We start from the raw sequence: 17,693 nt of genomic DNA, 5'->3' as shown, positions 1-17,693 counted from the left end.
ATGCGTTGACCCGATTCGGTGGCTCAGTCTATCTCTGAAGGCTGAGTCCCTTAGTCTCGCTCTTAAATCTTACTTCTGTCTCTTGTTCTTATTCAATCTGCGCCGCCCCTCTCGTGTCCCATTTGCCCTTGCCACGCAGGACGTGACACAAACCTCAGTAGTTTCTCTTTTGTACCTATACTTAAACCACCCATATGCCTTCATAGTTTCTTCCTCTGAGGATCCCAAGAATCACCTCGTCTTTTTAAGAATCACTTTTTAAAAATGCTTTAGTGTCAGATTAAGACCTGAAAACAGTGGGAATTGAGACTCCAGAAAAATAATGTATTTTTTTTTCCCTCTGGGTGATAAGTGAAGTTACCGCAGACTGCAGAATTTGAAATTTCAGGCATGACTTTGGAATCGTGTAAGAATTTAGATGTCTATATTAAAGCTAAATACTTAAAGCTTTATGAAAATGTGATATAAAACATGAGATTGCAGTTACAATGGGCTATCATTATAGACACTTGTGCATCTTATGGGCTGATTCTACCAGAACACAGGTAATCTGGAAATTATCTGAATCTATAGAAAATGTTCTATTTGAATTTTATGGGTATAGTTTAAAGTTATAATAACATTTTCTAGTATATATATTTGAATTTCTATATGTTTGAGTTTCAATAGCATGAAAATCAGATACATGTATCCAAAAGTTTCTGAAATTTTGGACTTCTGTGTTTAAATAAGTAAAATAAGAATTTGTGTATTCATCTCTATATATCTGTGTCTATGTCTCTATCTACCTATCTACATAAATTTTCATTCATGAACATTTCAAGCAAAACCTAAAGATCTTGAATTTACATGTATTCTTTACTAGTTGTATGAAATATAAAGTTACCAGATGTCTCCTTGATAGCCGTTTAAGAAAGTGACAAATGGACTGGGGTCAAGCCAATGCTAATTGAGAGAATTCTTTAGCCCTGTAAACCTTGGCATGACAATACATAACAGCAAATTGGTAGGGAGATCTTACATATTACAAAATTTATGATTTCATATCTTGGAAAAAGGAGCAAAATAAAATTTAAAAGTTTAAGAGATCAGGATAACATTTAGCAAATTTTAAAAATACTGAATATATGAAAGTACATTAGTTTTAGTGTTACTAGAAATAATAGGTGAAGAATTAGCTTATTCAGTCAGAGAGCGTGCACATGAATCTTGTGCTTATAATTCAGTCATTAGAGAATGTAGGCAGGTCAGATGATTGTGAAATAATACTGTTGTGGACAATTCTGGAGACAGCTGTTTATTTCCATCACCTGAGAGGACAGCAGACCCTTCTACTGGAAGCTGAAAGCCACAAGCTTCTCAAACCCATTTGTCAGCTGCTAGAGCACCAACAAACGAAGTAAACTGAAACAATTGAACCAAACTTCATCAGATAAGGACTGCACAGAGCTACAGGGAGGGAGCAATTGGGTGACTCAAATTAACTCAACTGCAAATCATTAGTGGAATGTGGTCTAAAAGCAAATGGAATTATTAGAAAAACGTAAACTTTAGTCAGTAATTGTATTGCTCTTGTTAATATTGCATTGTTATTTTGGTATTCTTATTGTCAGGTAAAATATGTAAGGAAGTTTATTTTCTGTGGATGCTGTAATACATTTATTTCTTTATGCTGCTTAGGTTACTGGGAATGACGTTGTACCTCTGCTCTTGTCTTCTTGAAGGAAAGAATTCAGTCAAGAGACAGGGTTTGTGCAAAATAGGACAGCAAAAAGTTTATTAGTAATAGCTCGTACACTCTGAGACATGAAGCCCACTGACCCAAAAGAGGGAAGCAGCCTCGCCTTACACTGTGAGGGCTTTTGTCTCTATGGGTAGAATTGTCTCCCCCTCCTCCCTGTTGTCTTTCTCTCTCTCTGATGAGGTGTCCCATTTTCCCCTCTGGTTCTCAAGGTTGTTTCTCAGGTGTAAGCATGAACCTGTTAATATGCCATGATTTATTTTGAGAAGCTCATTAAAAAATGGTCCTGAGAAGCAGGATATATATTCTGATAAGCGGGATGGTTTCCTTTCCTTCTCCAGCATTTCTCCTTCTTCTAACGACATATCTTGTTCTCAACATCTTACTGAGCAAGCAAGGCCTTTGTGCCCCAAGTAGGAGCAGCTGCCAGGGGCCCCCTCACGGGAACTAGTGCCCGCCTCCTGCCGCTCATTGCTACCCTTCGACCTACGCTATCACATGCCACCAAGAGGAAGATATTATTGAGTATATTTGTTGGAGATATTATAAGATGCAGTTCACCTTGAACACCAGGGGTTTGAACTGTGCTGGTCCACTAACAAGCGGATTTTTTCCGATAAATATACAGTCAGCTCAATGTATCCCTAGGTTTCCCATCTGCAGATTCAACCATCCCCAACTGAAAACTATTTCTGCGGTTGGGAATCTGCTAATGCGAATCCTTGTAGGGTGGAGGGCTGATTTAAATTATACCTGACCTTCGAGTAGATAGGAGGCTTTCCCCAATCCCTGCCTGTTCAAGGATCAGCGGTAAGTCTTTTTCAAATGTTTCTTTTAAGATAGCTTTAGGGATTGCCCCTGAGAAAGAAATCAGTTCCACTTAAAAGGTTCGTTTCCTCCCTGCCCCCACCCCATTCTCCACCCCCACACTCAGAAGCCTAGCTTTTATATCTGTTTCATGTTAGACCTTCCACAATCTCAGTTAAGAACTATTACAGATGTAAAAGCATTTGGTCCTGGTTGATTGCCATTCATAGGAACCACGAGGCCTGGCGGATACCACAACAAAAGAAAAAAAAAATTACCAGCTGAGGAATGACAGCAAAATTCCCAAGAATCACCAGATTAAACCAAGAAAGCATTTCCATACAGAGGCCTTGTTAGTTCTTAGAACAGTAACTTTTTGCTTTGTTGTAACTTGAACATGAGGGAGATATGGACACACAGTCCCAAAGGAACAGGTAACAGAGAGAACCCTGTTCTCTTATGTTCTACCACTTGACGCCTTCTTGACTGCCCAGTTCTAAGGTAAGTTTTGCAAGGTCACCTTGCGTTTAATTGCCTAGTCCTGTACTACTGATTTTGTTTGATAAAATGAGAACTCCTGGGTGTTTGGGGACAAAAGCATTTATGGAAAGACCTGAAATAAAAATAAAAGTAAGCTCCAAGAAAGCAGTCACTCCTATAGAGTTTATCTAAGGCAACAGTAATAAAAAGAATTTTCTATTGATGAAGGTCTCTGCTAGACTCCAGAGGCCAAAGAATTTCATGAAAAAAGAGTCTTCTCGGAAAAGTGCCCAATTTCTGTCTTTTCCATTTTGAGAAAATTTCACAGGCTTGCTCCTCTCTCTTTGTATCCCTGATAAAGCAATTACATTTGCTCTGCCTTAGTTGGGAAATGCAGCATTGTATTTCAGTTAGCATTGATTTTTGTCTTCTGGCTACATTGCAGCTCTCCAGAGAAACTTAAAAATAAAATACGAAATATACCTAACTATATTCTTTTCATTGCAGCTGCATTTCTGCATGTTCCAACTAGTACAATTAATAATTTGAGGAACTTCTTCTAATTATAACCTCAAGCTTCCTGGATCTTCTGTGCATGATGGATGCTTCTGAGGGTAAGGAATATTAAACATATAAATTCTGTATCTTTGAGAGGATTAACAGCTTCATATTCTATGCTATTTCAAATTGATCCCATGTGTTGCTGCGGGTAAGAAACTCTTGTGACGTTTATTATAAAAGCCTCAGTTATGCTTATTTGAGTTTCCAAATACAAATGTTTTATTTTGGGGTCCAAATAAAAAACTGAAGTTCCCACTTAAAATTTGTCATATCCTAGTACAGATTTTGAAATGAAATATCATCTCCATCAATCTTCACTCTCATCTATCTATGTGATTATGTATTATTTTACTTCAAACTACAGCCGGTACTCATTAATCGCAGGTTCATATTTGTGAATTCACCTACTCACTAAAATTTGCTTGTAAAATGCTCATGTTGCTGTGGCTGTTATTGGTACACATTGTGCATAAATGCTCATAGAGAAGCAAAAACTATGAATTGCCCAGTGTGCACATCCCCAAGGTGACACTCTGCTTTTTTGTTTTCAGCTCTCATACTGTAAACAAGTGCTCTGCTTGTGGTCTGTTTAGTACCATGTTTTTCTCACTTTTATAACTTTTATCCTTTTTTTGTTGTTGATTTCTCTGTTTAAAACGGCCTATGAGCAACTACGTGTAAGAAGAATATGATGTCCTCACAGAGAAAATCTGTGTGTTAGATTATCTTCATTCAGGCATTAGAGTATTACTGAGTTCCATGTTCATGAATCAACTATATATTTTAAATAAGATGTTTTAAACAGGACAAGGTTTATGCTTTGATTGGTTGACAAATTGTTGTGAACAGGCTTGCAGGAACCTCTCTATTTTCCCTAGGAGCAATGGGTCAGCAGTCACTAATTCAATGTTTTCTGTGGCTTAATAGAACAGAGCTACCATGAATAAAGAGAATTGACTGTAGTTCCACCTATGCCATGTGGTATAATGTGCATATGATAGTTTGAATCAGTAGTCCTCAAATTATGACTCGTGGACCAAATCTAGTTCGTCACCTTTTTTTTGTACAGCCTGGAAGCTAAGAATAGTTTCTACATCTATAAATAATTGAAAAAGAAATAATAGTAATATTTTGTGACACAAAAATTATATGAAAATTACATTTTAGTGTCCATAAATAAGGTCTCATTGAAACACAGCCATGTTTATTTGTTTACATATTGTCTGTGACTTTCATGCTTCAACTGCGGAGTTGACTAGTTGTGACAGAGCCTTTATGTCACAGTGCTTCACACTCTGCTCAGCACACAACACATTTCACTGATGAAGTTGTAACTCCAGAAAAAAAAAATGAGTCAGTCGCCTTTTTGGAAACTTAGGGTTGTTTCTAATTTTACAATACTGAAGTGAATATTCTTATTGTTAAATCTCTGTACACACTTTTTACGTCTGAGCACAACCCAAGGGTTAAAAAACTAGGCAACAATTACAGTCGTTTCAAAGTTCAGACATCTTTGTTGTTTCAGACAGAATGTTTTAAGTAGATTTCTGGGTTTCTGAAGAAGCCTGGTGGTGACAATTTTCCAATCTTAACTTTCCCCAACTCAGATGCTGTCTTAGTCCATTTGGGCTGCTGCAACAGAACGCATAGGCTGGGTGGTTTATGAACAACAGGAATTTATTTCCCACAGTTTTGGAGGCTGGGAAGTCCAGGATCAGAGGACGCACCAGAAGATGCAGTGTCTGGTAAGGGCCTCCTTCCTGGGTCATAAACGACTGTCCTCTTGCCATGTCCTCACATGGCGGAAGGAGTGTGGGAGCTTTCGGGACTCTGTCTTATTAAGGGCACTAATCCCATTCACAAAGGCACCACACTTTTGACCTAATCACCTACCAAGGGCCCCACCTTCAAATAACATAATACTGGGGATTAGGTTTCAACATGTAAATTGGGGGCGGGGGGAACACATGCATTCCACCTATAGCAGATGCTTTGGTTTAAGTTACTGTCAAAGAATCAAAGTAAATGTCTTGGATCCGTGCATCCCTGTCCACTATTCCCGTATAAATTCCCATATAAACACTCCCCCAGCGACCAGCTTCCTTCCCTGCCCTCCTCATTTTAAGGTTCAGCAATATCTAGCTGAAGTTAGAGACTTGAGTTCAAATGTAGACGGAATGACTTATTACTCTGTATTATGCACCCTTGGGCATGATAGTTAACGTCTTTAAGCCTCAGTCCTCCTTTATCAATTGGGGATTAAAACAGCCCCTAACTCACCAGGTTCTTGTAAGGAGTAAATGAACTAAAGCACGGAAAGCTCTCAGCACAGGGCCTGACACATTTTTTTCCTTTCTCAATAATGCAATGCCGGGCAGATAATTAACAAGGATGACGGAGAAGGCAATTAATGGCATGGAAATATTCATGGCATAATTAGTAGGGGGGAAGCAGGTTACAGAACAATATGTGCAGAGATTATTTAAAAGCAAAGTTACATGCTCACACAAAGGGTAAATAAACCACAAAATATAAACAACGATGTTTTCAAAATGTTACTAGTTGGGGGATTTCTATAATTTTTTTTTGTGAGTTTTCTGAAGTTAAAAATTTCTTCAGGGAAACATGACTTTTGTCATCATAAAAAGTGTTGTTATACACATTTTTTCAGAAACACATCTAGTATTTGGATAAAGCAAGAACCTATATAATTGTTCTGGATTATTAAGTAAGATCTTAATTGTTTTTTGGACAATTGTAGTTTTAGTGAATTGATATAACTGAAGTGATTAATGATTGAGGTAAAACTGGTATTTCTTAGAGTGGGGTCTAATGATCAATTTATAATGAAAACTAATGTTAAGCTTTTTATTCTTTAAATTTTTGTAGATCTACTTGGTGGGTGAATATTTTAGCAAAAACGAGATAGCGATTACAGCAATGGATAGGTGGGCTGCAGACAATTCTGAAAAAAATATTACCAGGTTATTCTTCAGCGCCAGAGCAAATGCACTGCCTACCCTGCCCGTTGTGTCTTAGGCAAATAGCCCAACACTGCCCACTAGTGGTTTGAGAAAGTATCAATGCTAATAAAGGGTAGGGATACACCTTGGACTTTATAATGAAAATTTTTTATGCTTATAGAGCTTTATTATTCATAATAAATGGTATATTTATTTTATAGACAAGAAAACTGATGTTAAATGAGTAGCTTTAGATCCCACAGCTAGATAGTGATAAAGATGGGACTAGAACCTGGGACTCCAGTGTCCCTAAGCGACATAATTTCTGCCAAGCTGAGCTGCCTTCTAAACTTGTTTGTTGATGTCCTGGAAGTCCAAGGTATTTGTCAAACATAGTCCTGAGTTGTGAACTCAGTTATACACAGGAAGCTCATAGCTCCTCAGTATTTTCAATTTTCCCTTAACTGTGCCTGGTGATTTGTGATACCTTGGGTACAAATAGGCCTTTGCATTTCGGGGACCCTGTTTATGGATCTCAGTTAATGTTACATAGGTGAGATGTACAGATTATTAATTTAAAACATCATCCAAATATTTTGTTATTGCTGATGAGATAAAGCCTACAGGCGAAGACTAAACTTTCTGGAAATGCACTCTTTGTCCCTGACCAATAGCAACAGTAACTGGCGGGAGCTAATACCATGTATTGCAGACATGTTTCCATTGTTAAAAGGGCATGTTATTTCCAGAATTAAGGCTTATGTGGAATACTGTGGTTCCATTTCATGATCTCCTGATACTCCAAAGGTAGAGAGAGTCGTGGCTTTTGTGTCATACATCTTTCTTATGGGATAGGCATCAAATGAAACCACAAAGGTGTTAACGAATGAGGTGGTGAGACAGATAAGTCTAACGATTGCACAGGAAGTGTGTACTTGCACATCTCTTCGTTTGGTCTTATTCCCTCCCCCAGCAGTGTTTAGTGATGGGAGCACTTTACGTGATTAATTTCCAAGTCTGTGACTAGAGGGAGAACTCAACTGGATTTTGAACTGACCCATGTCAGAGTTCATTGAAATGAGAATCAGACTTACGATGAATGCCTCTAGGTGGTGCCTGTGACCTATATTTGGATCCAGCAGCTTTGTGTGTCAGAGCTGAGGAAGAACGCTATAGAGGAGCATGAGAATACGCTTTTTAAAATTTTATTTCTTTTTTATTGTTATTAGTTTCAGGTGTACAAAACAATGCACTAGTTTTCCTTTTTACCCCTCACAAAGTAACAAGCCCCCCTCCCCCATCCACTGCCCTCCCACCCCCGATATCATACTTCTCTATTACAATTCCATTGAATCCATTCCCACACTCTACTCCACGTCCCATGACTATATGTATATATAATTGTAGTTGACATACAATATTATTCAACATCAGCTTCAGAAATACAGTGTGGTGGCCAGGCCTCTACACTGTCTATGAAGTGGTCTCCCTAACAAGACATGAGTCCATCTGGCCCCCTAAGAAATATTTACAACATTATTGATTATATTCCCCAGACTGTCTTTTCTATCCCTGAGGCCATGTTGTAGTTAGCAGATTATATTGTCTCTTCCCTTCCCCTTCTCCTTCATCCCCACCCCCTCCCAACTAGCAACCCTCAGTTTTTCCTCTGTGTCTCTGAGACTATTTCTGTTTACATTTCTCATCTATTCAGTTCTTTAGATTCTATATATAAGTGAGACCACATGGTATGTGTCTTTCTCTGACTGACTTATTTCACTTAGCATAATGTTCTAGGTCCATCCATATCGTTGCAAATGGAACAATTTCATTCTTCTGTATAGCTGAGTAATACTCCATTGTGAGATTGCGCTGTTTTTCTCCCTTGTGTTTTACACTTTGCAAGCTCTGTAGGGAGGCGATGTGAAAGACCAGAGTGAACCTGGGGACCCCATGTGGTTATTCAGTTCTCATTTTTCCAATATCCTTTGTTTTCTCCCGCCTTGGAAAAAAATTCACTAAGTTCACACAAATAAGAGGGTGAAACCCAAGGAGAAAATTTGGAATTTTAAAACTCACAACTAGCAATCTATGTTTTTAGAGGTGATGAAATAACTCTTTCATGTGTATATTAGTATATAATATTTATGTCGTAAGCATACACAGAAGGCATTGTGTTGGAATTTTAATATCTGTCTATGTGATGCTTATGCATAGCCAGTCTTTCCCCCTCCTTTGTATGTTAGTCCTGGAGTGTATAGAATCTCTACTGTTTTCAGCTTGTCATGGTTAATTTGATCATTCAAGTGCTTTTTTCCATGGTGACATCATGTATGATTGGAGGTTCTGTTAGTGTTACAGTGTAACGAAGGCCAATGTCCATGCATTTGTCTAGAAAGCAGAGCTGGAAGGACTTTTAGAGATCAGCAAGGAAAGGAGTTTTCAGATCTTTGGTTTTCATGATCAATAACTTTTCAAGCACAGAGTGTAATCACATCGTGGGTTTAGAATAATTAGATAAAGCACACAAGTTCACATAGTCCGTAGTTAACAAAGGCTGGATTGAATTATCAGAGGCTGGTCAGTTGTCTGCAGATTCCACTATCTTTCTGTCATATCCACTCTTTCAGTGAATTTCAGTGGTTTCATAGACCCCCCAAGTTTGGGGGTCAGCTTAGGTTGGCAATGTTTTACTTAATAAGGACATTGAAACTGCCCCTATGATCATGTCACCACTGCTTCATAAAAGAAGGGATATTTTAACACTGTATAGGTAAGAAGGGTTTAATCTCAGGATTGATGGTAATCTTTTAATTTAGTAACTTAACTTCATGTTAAGTTACTCTACATTGTTCGTTTCACCAAGGAAAAATAAACTCCTCTTTGCTGGGAGTCCATGAGTTACACTAGGGAACCACTGATCTAGGGCAGTCTCCTCATTTTTCAGATAGAGAAATTGAGGCCCAAATAAACTAAGTGATTTGTTTAAGATCATATGTCTAGCAAGTAGCAGAGAGCTGAGTTTTCCTTATTAGTTAGGTAATAGGTAGAAACGTGGATGTTTCTCCCCCCATTATTCTCTTTTCAGCTGTTGCTGAGTTAAAGATACACCCAGAAGCTAAGAAGCAGCAGTATATATATGGCAGGCAGAAAATAGATTCCATAATGAAATTTAACATTCTGTATCATTATGGCATTTTGATTTTCTGTTAAATCTATTTTTCCCCCTTTGTTCTCTGTTTTGTTTTCATTTTAATTTTCTCCCAGCTTTACAGAGGTATAATTGAAAAATAAAATGGCATATATGTAAGGAGAACAACATGATGATTTGGTATATCTATACAATGAGAAATGATTATCACAATCAAGATAATTAACATATATATTACCTCTGGTTCATTTGTTTCTGAACCCTATTTAGAAATTTGTCAGCAGTTATTCAAGGGAAGGGAATAATGATTACTGAGTATTTGCTCCACCACAGGCACTTTGCTCGGTGATTTGCATAGTTATTTAATCTGTGCCTAAAGTCTCACAGCAACAAGCGAGATCTGTATGAATAACATTAAAATGCTCGAGTTTTCCACACCATTGATTTTCATGTTTGGTCCTTTCTTTAGAAATACAGAACAATATCTTCTTGACAACTGGAATTAGCCATGTTATTGCCTGTATATGTCTACAAATTCTTTCCAGTTCTTCATTTTACTAAAGTTGTGGTCAAAGGAGGGGCAGCAGGGTTGGTGGAGGGAAATAAATCGAGATGAGCTGGAGTTGCATGTAGATTAATGAAGGGCGAGGGGTAAGAGAATCAAGTCAACGAATGCCATTTCATTCGGAATCATTCCCCATGTAGAAAATTGTATGTAAATCCCGGAGTAACCAAGCTTCACCAATATGACCACCAGAGGGCGTTCCACACTCAGATTGCGGTGGTCCGGTCTCCAGTAAAATCAGCACCGCAGGTTTTCAGTAACTGTCTGTGTCCATCCTTTCTTTTTCAGAATGGGTCCGTCCGCTAGGCAGATATTTTGTTCTTTAAAGTGTCTTGACTTCCAGTGCTTTCATAAGATTCCATGGAAAATAAGTAGTCCTTTTATGCAATTAGACTATATATTATGTATGCGGTATTGAACTTGTTAGTTACCTTGATCATTGTTCTTAAGATAAACTTTCTAAAGCCTTTCATGAAGATGATGTTGTAGGATGGACACGTCCCTGGAATGCCCTCTGCCTCCCATCTCCAATTTTCTCATTTTATTCACTTCCAGTCCATCCTCTACAGCCAAACTTAAATTCCTTTCTCTTTAATGAAACATTTTCTAGCCCCTTAGTTTTCAGAGAGCTTTCTTCTAAAATCTTACCACATTTGGGTATCAGTTCCTAATTCTGCATTTAGTCCTGTCCTGTCACCAGCAACTTCTCAAGTGTTGGTTTCTTTCCTTCAAAAAGGTTAAGAACTCCTGGGGGAAAATCAATTGAAAACCTTCCCCAGGCCACAGCAATATAGGAGTGAAATTATGGTCTCAATGACAACGCTCAAACATATTGTCAGGCCCCATCTTCACCCATTTTTGTGGGAACTCCAGCTCCCCCAGATTCTTCCAAACTAAAATAGTTCGATGAGTCTGCCTGGGTTTTCTTCCACGGGCTGGCCAGTTAGTCACGGTGGCTATCAGGAGAGTCGGCACTTGCTCTCCTCTCCTGTAGTGATGCCGTTGTTGCTGCCACCAGAAGTCCCTGCTGTACAGGTGGCTCGTGCCAGGCTGTCAACACCACCGGGACTGCCCATCACAGCTGGCCTCCTTCCCGGCTCCTTCTGCAGCTTGGCCCCTCCGGCCTTCCTGCTGAGACCTCTGTGCTGCAAAGGTGATCCGAAGGGAGAGGGCAGTTAACCCCCACTGTGCTGTTCAGTGTAGTACAACTTTGTGGTTGTAACACCTTAAAGAAACCTTAGAGAAATAGGTATTTTAGTGTTTAGTGACCTTCACTTACCCCTTTTTAATGAAAATCCATCTTTTAAATTTTTTTTCCAATTTACAACATAAATCCAAGGCCTTAAATAAAAAATGGTAAATACAGAAATGTGTTTTTCTGTGTTGAGGTGTGAGTGTATGTGTACAGGTGCATGTGTTTATGTAAGATGCTTTGTTTTTACAAAAGGGGTGTATTACTGTGTTAATTTAAATAATTTATTTTTAAAAAGTCTGGGTCCACAAAACACAACTATATCTCCATGAAATATCCAAATAACAATTGCTTGGGCACCAACTGATGGAGGAGCAAGTCTGTGCTTTTCCCTGGGTGCTTTTTTCCAAGGATCCTGAAACTCTCCAAGGTGACTTCCACTCCTCAGTTCCTTGCCCTCATTGCTTGCCTGCAGCAGCTGCCTTCTAGCCTGAATGCAGCCTTGAGGGCCAGAGGCACATCCGCTACCTACCGCATCCGCTACCCCCAGGAGCTTGCCCAGGTGTTTTCCTCCCTGTGGAGTCACCACTGTCACCGAGTTCCTAAGGCTCTACTTGCTTTTGTCCTTGCTCCTGGTGGAAACATCTATGGATCTGCACTTTGAGGTTTGAAAGAGGACACATCTCAGCGTCATGTTTTGTTGTGGTGCCCACAGCAAAACTGCCTGGTCCCATGCGGACAATTTTTTATTCATTTATTGATTAATTGACTCATTCATTTTTTTCTTTCTTTCAGGAAAAAGGTTCATTGAGTACTCATTAGCACAGTGCTAAGAGCTGGATAGACATTTCCCTCCCTTGGTTCCTCCTAGAGGCCGGGGTGGATGTGGGGTGGTGAGAGTCCCTGTTGGAACAACATAGGGTCTTGTTGGTTCACCACATTCCCTTCCATGGCTTGGGCCCTGGGTCTCAGTTCTGATGATCGGTGGCCTTACCTTTCTTATATGTGTTTTCTGGGGCACAGTGGCTTGTCTTGTTGACATCTGGCTTTCGTTTGGCTATAGCCATTCTCACCCACCCTAGTTCATCATACATTTTTTATATCTTTGGCTCTCAGGGGTGTGGCTTTGGGACTCATTTTGTGTTTTACCAGAAGATACCTTTTACTCCATACACATTTATAAAAGCAGATGGTTCTACTCAACTCAACCAAATAGATTTGAGCTCTAAATTCAATTGCTATATTGAGAGGGGACATAATTCTTTTACCTACAAAACCTGAGCTCTGGTTCAGCTGTAATATCCTGTAATAACTGTGTATATAACTTGGAATTCTCTTTTTCTTCTTCTCTTCCTCTCCCTCCTAAATTAACTTTATAATAAATGCTAGCAGATACCATCAAATATTCCTTGAAAACACGTTTTTAATAGCTGCATAATCATCCATTGTGTGAATATACCATAAATGATTTCACCATAACACTGGATAGCTTGTGGGTTTTGGGGTATTTTTTGAAAATTTTTCTGTTATATAAAATGTTGTGATGAGAAACTTCATATATAAATCTCACTCTCCACACTTATTTCTTTAGAAATGATTTCTAGGAGTAGCATTACTGGTTCTTATTAAATAGGAAAATATTTTTAATAGTTTTTCACCAATTTTCCTTTCTGCCAGCAACGCTTGAGAAGCTATCCCACCGTGTCTTTGTTAACAAGACTTTCAGCATTTATAATTTTGGTATTTTTATAGATGCATTGTTTCAATTTATATTTTTTGATTACCACTGAGAATGTATATTTTAGTATGCTTGTTGGCTTTCCATTAATTTTAATGCTTTCCAAATTGATTTATAAATTTCCATTATATGGTAAGCATAATGGCCCTTTGTTATAATTGTGCCAAGAGTATTTTCTCCATTATGTTGTCTTTTGATTTTGGCTATAGCATTTTGGATATGTATAAACTTAAAATTTTTATGTGTTCAAATATTTTCATGAGATTATGTTTAATCACATGTTTTTGTGATTTCCTGGCAAATATCATTCACTCCCAAATATCAGCTAAATAGGAATATTTTCCTATTGTTTTGTTTTCAAACTATTTTTACAACATGAAGTTTATCAGATTTTATGGACTAGCTTTGTTTTTTTCCTGAAAGATTAAGCTGGTATACCTTACATTCTTTCTTAAATACTTTATTTTTCCTCTTGTTTTATGTTGTCTTTATGCTATATTAGCATCTTTTATGAACTATGGTTATTTTGGGTTTATCATTTTTATTTTACCGATCTTCCTGCCCCCTTCCCAATAAAACAATGACTTAATTACTGTGATTTTAAAATAAATGTTAATATTTGGTAAAGCAAGACTCCTTTATTGCTGCATTAAAATTATTTTATAGCCTTTTCTATTTATAATTCCAGATTAAACTCAAAATAATTTTCTCAAGTTGGGATTTTTCATTATTCCATTCGACAAATCTTTATGAGGTTCTATACTGTGCCAGCCATTCATTATTCTAGGTGCTGGGAGATGGGATGCAGTTGTGTTCAAGACAGACAGACACTGCCCTCGTGGGGTTCTCATTCTCTTAGAGGAGACAGATAACAGACAAAAAACAAAAATGGATAAACAACTCAACGTAAGATGGTGATAAGTGTGACAAACAAACAAAAAAGCAGGGTAAAGTCAGAGAATGATGGGGATGGTATTAGACAATGTTTTCCGAGGATGCTTTGATGACGAGATGGCATTTGAATAAAGTGAGAGAGCAAGTGGAAAGACTTAGCCACGGACAGAAGGGAACACAGGTACCTGGTGGTCTGGAGGAGAAGTAAGAAGGTTTGTATGATTTGGAAGGAGTGGAAGGTTGGAGGTGATGAGGTCAGAGATATCATCAGGGGCCAGATCACGTGGGGTCCTCGAGGCCCTGGAAAACACTTCAGATTTTAGCCAGATGTTTTGATTGAAATTGTGAAAAATTTATAAATTAATTTGGAAAAGAATTGATGTATTTCCAGTAATCCATTTGTCCATTGAAGAAAATACGTGTCTCTCAGCATGTTTTCTTTTCCTTTACTCCTTCCTCTTCCTTCTTCAAATTTTATAATAAAAACATTATATTTTTATATAGTTTTCTAACATTATACTTTTGGGTTATTTCTAGGTATTTTATATATGCTTCATGTATATTCTATCTTCTTTATCCATTTATCTATCGATGGACACTTAGGTTGTTTCCATTCCTTGGCTATTGTGTATAATGCTGCAATGAATGTGAGAGTGCAGGTATCTCTTTGAGATTCTGTTTTCATTTCCTTCGGATGTATACCCAGAAGTAGAATTGCTGGGTCATAAGATAGTTCTATTTTTAATTTTTTAGAAACCTCCATATTGTTTTTCCATAGTGGCTGTACCAGTTGACATTTCCACCAAAAAGTGCACAAGGGTTCTCTTTTCTTCACATCCTTGGCAACACTTGTTCTCTCTTGTCTTTTTGATGCTAGGCATTCTAACAGGTGTGAGGTGATATCTCATTGTGGTTTTGATGTGTATTTCCTTATGATTAGTGATGTTGAACATCTTATTATGTACCTTTCAGCAAGCTGTATGTCTTTTTTTTTGGAAAAATGTCTATTCACTTCCTCTGACCATTTTAAAAATCAGACTGTTTGGTTTTTTGCTGTTGATTTGTGTGAGTTTTATATTTTTGGATATTAACCCCTTATCTGATATATGGTTTACAAATATTTTCTCCTATTTGATAGCTTTCCTTTTCATTTTGTTGATTGTTTCTTTTTGTTGTACAGAAACTTTAGTTAGATGTAGTCCCATTTATTTTTGCCTTTGTTGCCTGTACTTTTGGTGATATATCGCAAAAATTGTTGCCAGGATCTATGTCAACAAGATTTTCCCTATGTTTCTTCCAGGAGTTTTACAGTTTCAGGTCTTATATTTATGTCCTTAATCCATTTTAAGTTAATTTTGTGAGTGGTATGAGATAGGGGTTCAATTTCATTTTTCTGCATGTGATTATTCAGTTTTCCCAACACCATTTATTGAAGAGACTTTCTCCATTGAATATTCATGGCTCCCTTGTCAAATATTTGTTGGCCACTAGATTAATTTTCACATCAAATTTGAGAAGTTATTGGCTACTATTTCTTCACATTTTTTTCTGCCCCTTTCTCTTTATTCTCTCTTTTTGTGACTCCCATTTTGCGTACTCAGAGGTGTCTGAGGCTCTGTTTCTTTCTTTTATTTTTTTTAATTGGGGAATTGGGGGAAGGGGAACAGGCAAGTTGCTGTCCTTTTTGTTCTTCAGTCTAGTTGTGGAGGACGTTGCTTCACTGGCCCAAGTTGGCACCATCATTGCGCTCTTCCCGTGTGAGGCAGATCACTTGCCAGCTTCTGGACGGCCGCTCACTGCAGCTGCTGGCCGGGCAGCCCATGGCAACCCACTGCCACAGGGGCTGTAGCCGCAGCCTATGCCGTTTGAGGCTCTGTTTCTTTATCTAGATAATCTAAGTTGACCTCTTTTCAAGTTTTCTGAGTCTGTCTTCTGCCAGTTCTGCTATGACGAAGTAGTTGAGAGTAACACTGGGTGGGCACTACTTTATCTAGAGTGAATATGGAAGGCCTCTTAGGGGGTGACATTTGAGTTGAGGTTTATCATGATAAAGTAGCTATTGCCTAAAGATGGTGGGCTGTTCTCAGACTGAATTGTAAACTCTAAATTCATGGGTTGGAGAAGGGGGTTTACCCTTCTTTGGGAATCTCCATTAACCAGTACATTTGATGGGAATTTCTGTGTTCCTGTTTGAGCTCTCCTGATATACAAAACAAATAAATATTCTGGTTCTGAGATTTTTGTTTTTTAATAACTCATTGGCAATTGTTCTAAACACCCCTGCATTTGCAGAGGAACCTTTATTATTTAGGCAGACTTGAATTTTTTCATGGAGAAGTGGGAGGACTTAATTATAGTTTCAACACATATTGGCATGCTTGGAGCATTTCAGAAGGAAGTCAAATAATTTTGAGAATTTAAGCCAAGATAGTTAGTTATTCCTTCTTAATAATGTTTTGACTTGATGTTTATTTACCAGTGAATATTCCCATAAGTATCAAGTAATTGAGCTTTATTCTGTGGCCTGAAGGCCAATCTTCCTGAATTTGGTGAAACCAACTGAAAAATGAATTCCAAAGATGGAATTTCTCCATGGAAAATGTGGTGCTTCCAGCCCTTGGTATTCACACCTAAGGCCTGTTGGCAGCTGTTCTTTGGCCAGCTGAAATAGGCATGGTGGTACATAAAGGCAGTTTCTGTGGAAACCTGAATCCAAATGATGCTGGGGCTTTGAAGATCAAAGGCAACACCCTGAATTGTTTGGAGAGCCCAGTGAAGGTTTCAGAACTTTATTGTTCTCCACAGAAAACAGCACAGCCAAGATTTTGGAATGTTTTCTTCTCCAGGTATGTTAGAACTATGTGCACAAAATACAACTTGGTCGTTTGCTTGTGAATTTATCTGTTCTAATTATTTTACCAGCTATTTTTACAACACCCATCTCTGCCATAAGGAAAATTGTCATCTTTCATTTTTACTTTTCTCATCTATATTTTCATAAATAGGTGACGCAATAAGACAGAGTATATGCTTAGCTTGTAAATTTTGTAGCAGATAATGATTTCTTTTCATTGTGGATAGGCTCTTCAGTGTGTCATTTTTTCCCTCACACACTTTTCTTAATATACACAAATGACCATGTTGCCAGATGAACACACAGCTGAACTGCAGCCTGTCTATAAAGAAGACATTGACCTACAGTAGTTTTCCCTCGCGTAAGTATAGTCTTTAAGCTGATTCCTTGTTTAGTATTTATGACACAAACTTTATCACAGCCTTAGCAGAATTAAAGTGGAAGATAATATTTTCCCATGAATGTGTCTTCCCAAGTATATGTTTTGTTTTTATTTTGTAGATCTTGATTTAGATGTTGTTGTTTTTCTGACAAGCTCCCATCTTATTAAAGTCCTGATGAATGACAATGGGGCATTATTTTCCTGGCTGATGGAGATTGTCAAGTTAAATATTAGAACATGCCAAATTTGTCTGTGGGGACTTGCAACCTTGGTTTCAAGGGCCATTTTAGAGTTGGCTAGACATATTATGGTTAGCTGTAATGTTCAAAAGCATCACATTCACCATGAAGTAATGAAATGAGGAC

The 17,693-nt window shown here is 38.0% G+C and overlaps 1 long non-coding RNA gene across 1 annotated transcript in view; it reads left to right on the top strand.

Moving 5' to 3' along the window:
- Window positions 1–3,549: 3,549 nt before the first annotated feature.
- The window catches only part of LOC109394825 (uncharacterized), a 22,002-nt gene continuing 7,858 nt past the window's right edge, over window positions 3,550–17,693 (top strand). Inside the window, exons 1-2 of the long non-coding RNA XR_002126516.1 lie at window positions 3,550–3,642; window positions 5,197–5,334. This is a non-coding gene — a long non-coding RNA (uncharacterized LOC109394825). The remainder of the gene's footprint in view (window positions 3,643–5,196; window positions 5,335–17,693) is intronic.

This window comes from Hipposideros armiger, unplaced genomic scaffold (genome assembly GCF_001890085.2).
Source record: "Hipposideros armiger isolate ML-2016 unplaced genomic scaffold, ASM189008v1 scaffold_439, whole genome shotgun sequence".
Classification (NCBI taxonomy): domain Eukaryota; kingdom Metazoa; phylum Chordata; class Mammalia; order Chiroptera; family Hipposideridae; genus Hipposideros; species Hipposideros armiger.
The sequence above is the reverse complement of the archived record's forward strand: the minus strand, read 5'-3'. Positions and strand labels throughout refer to the sequence as shown.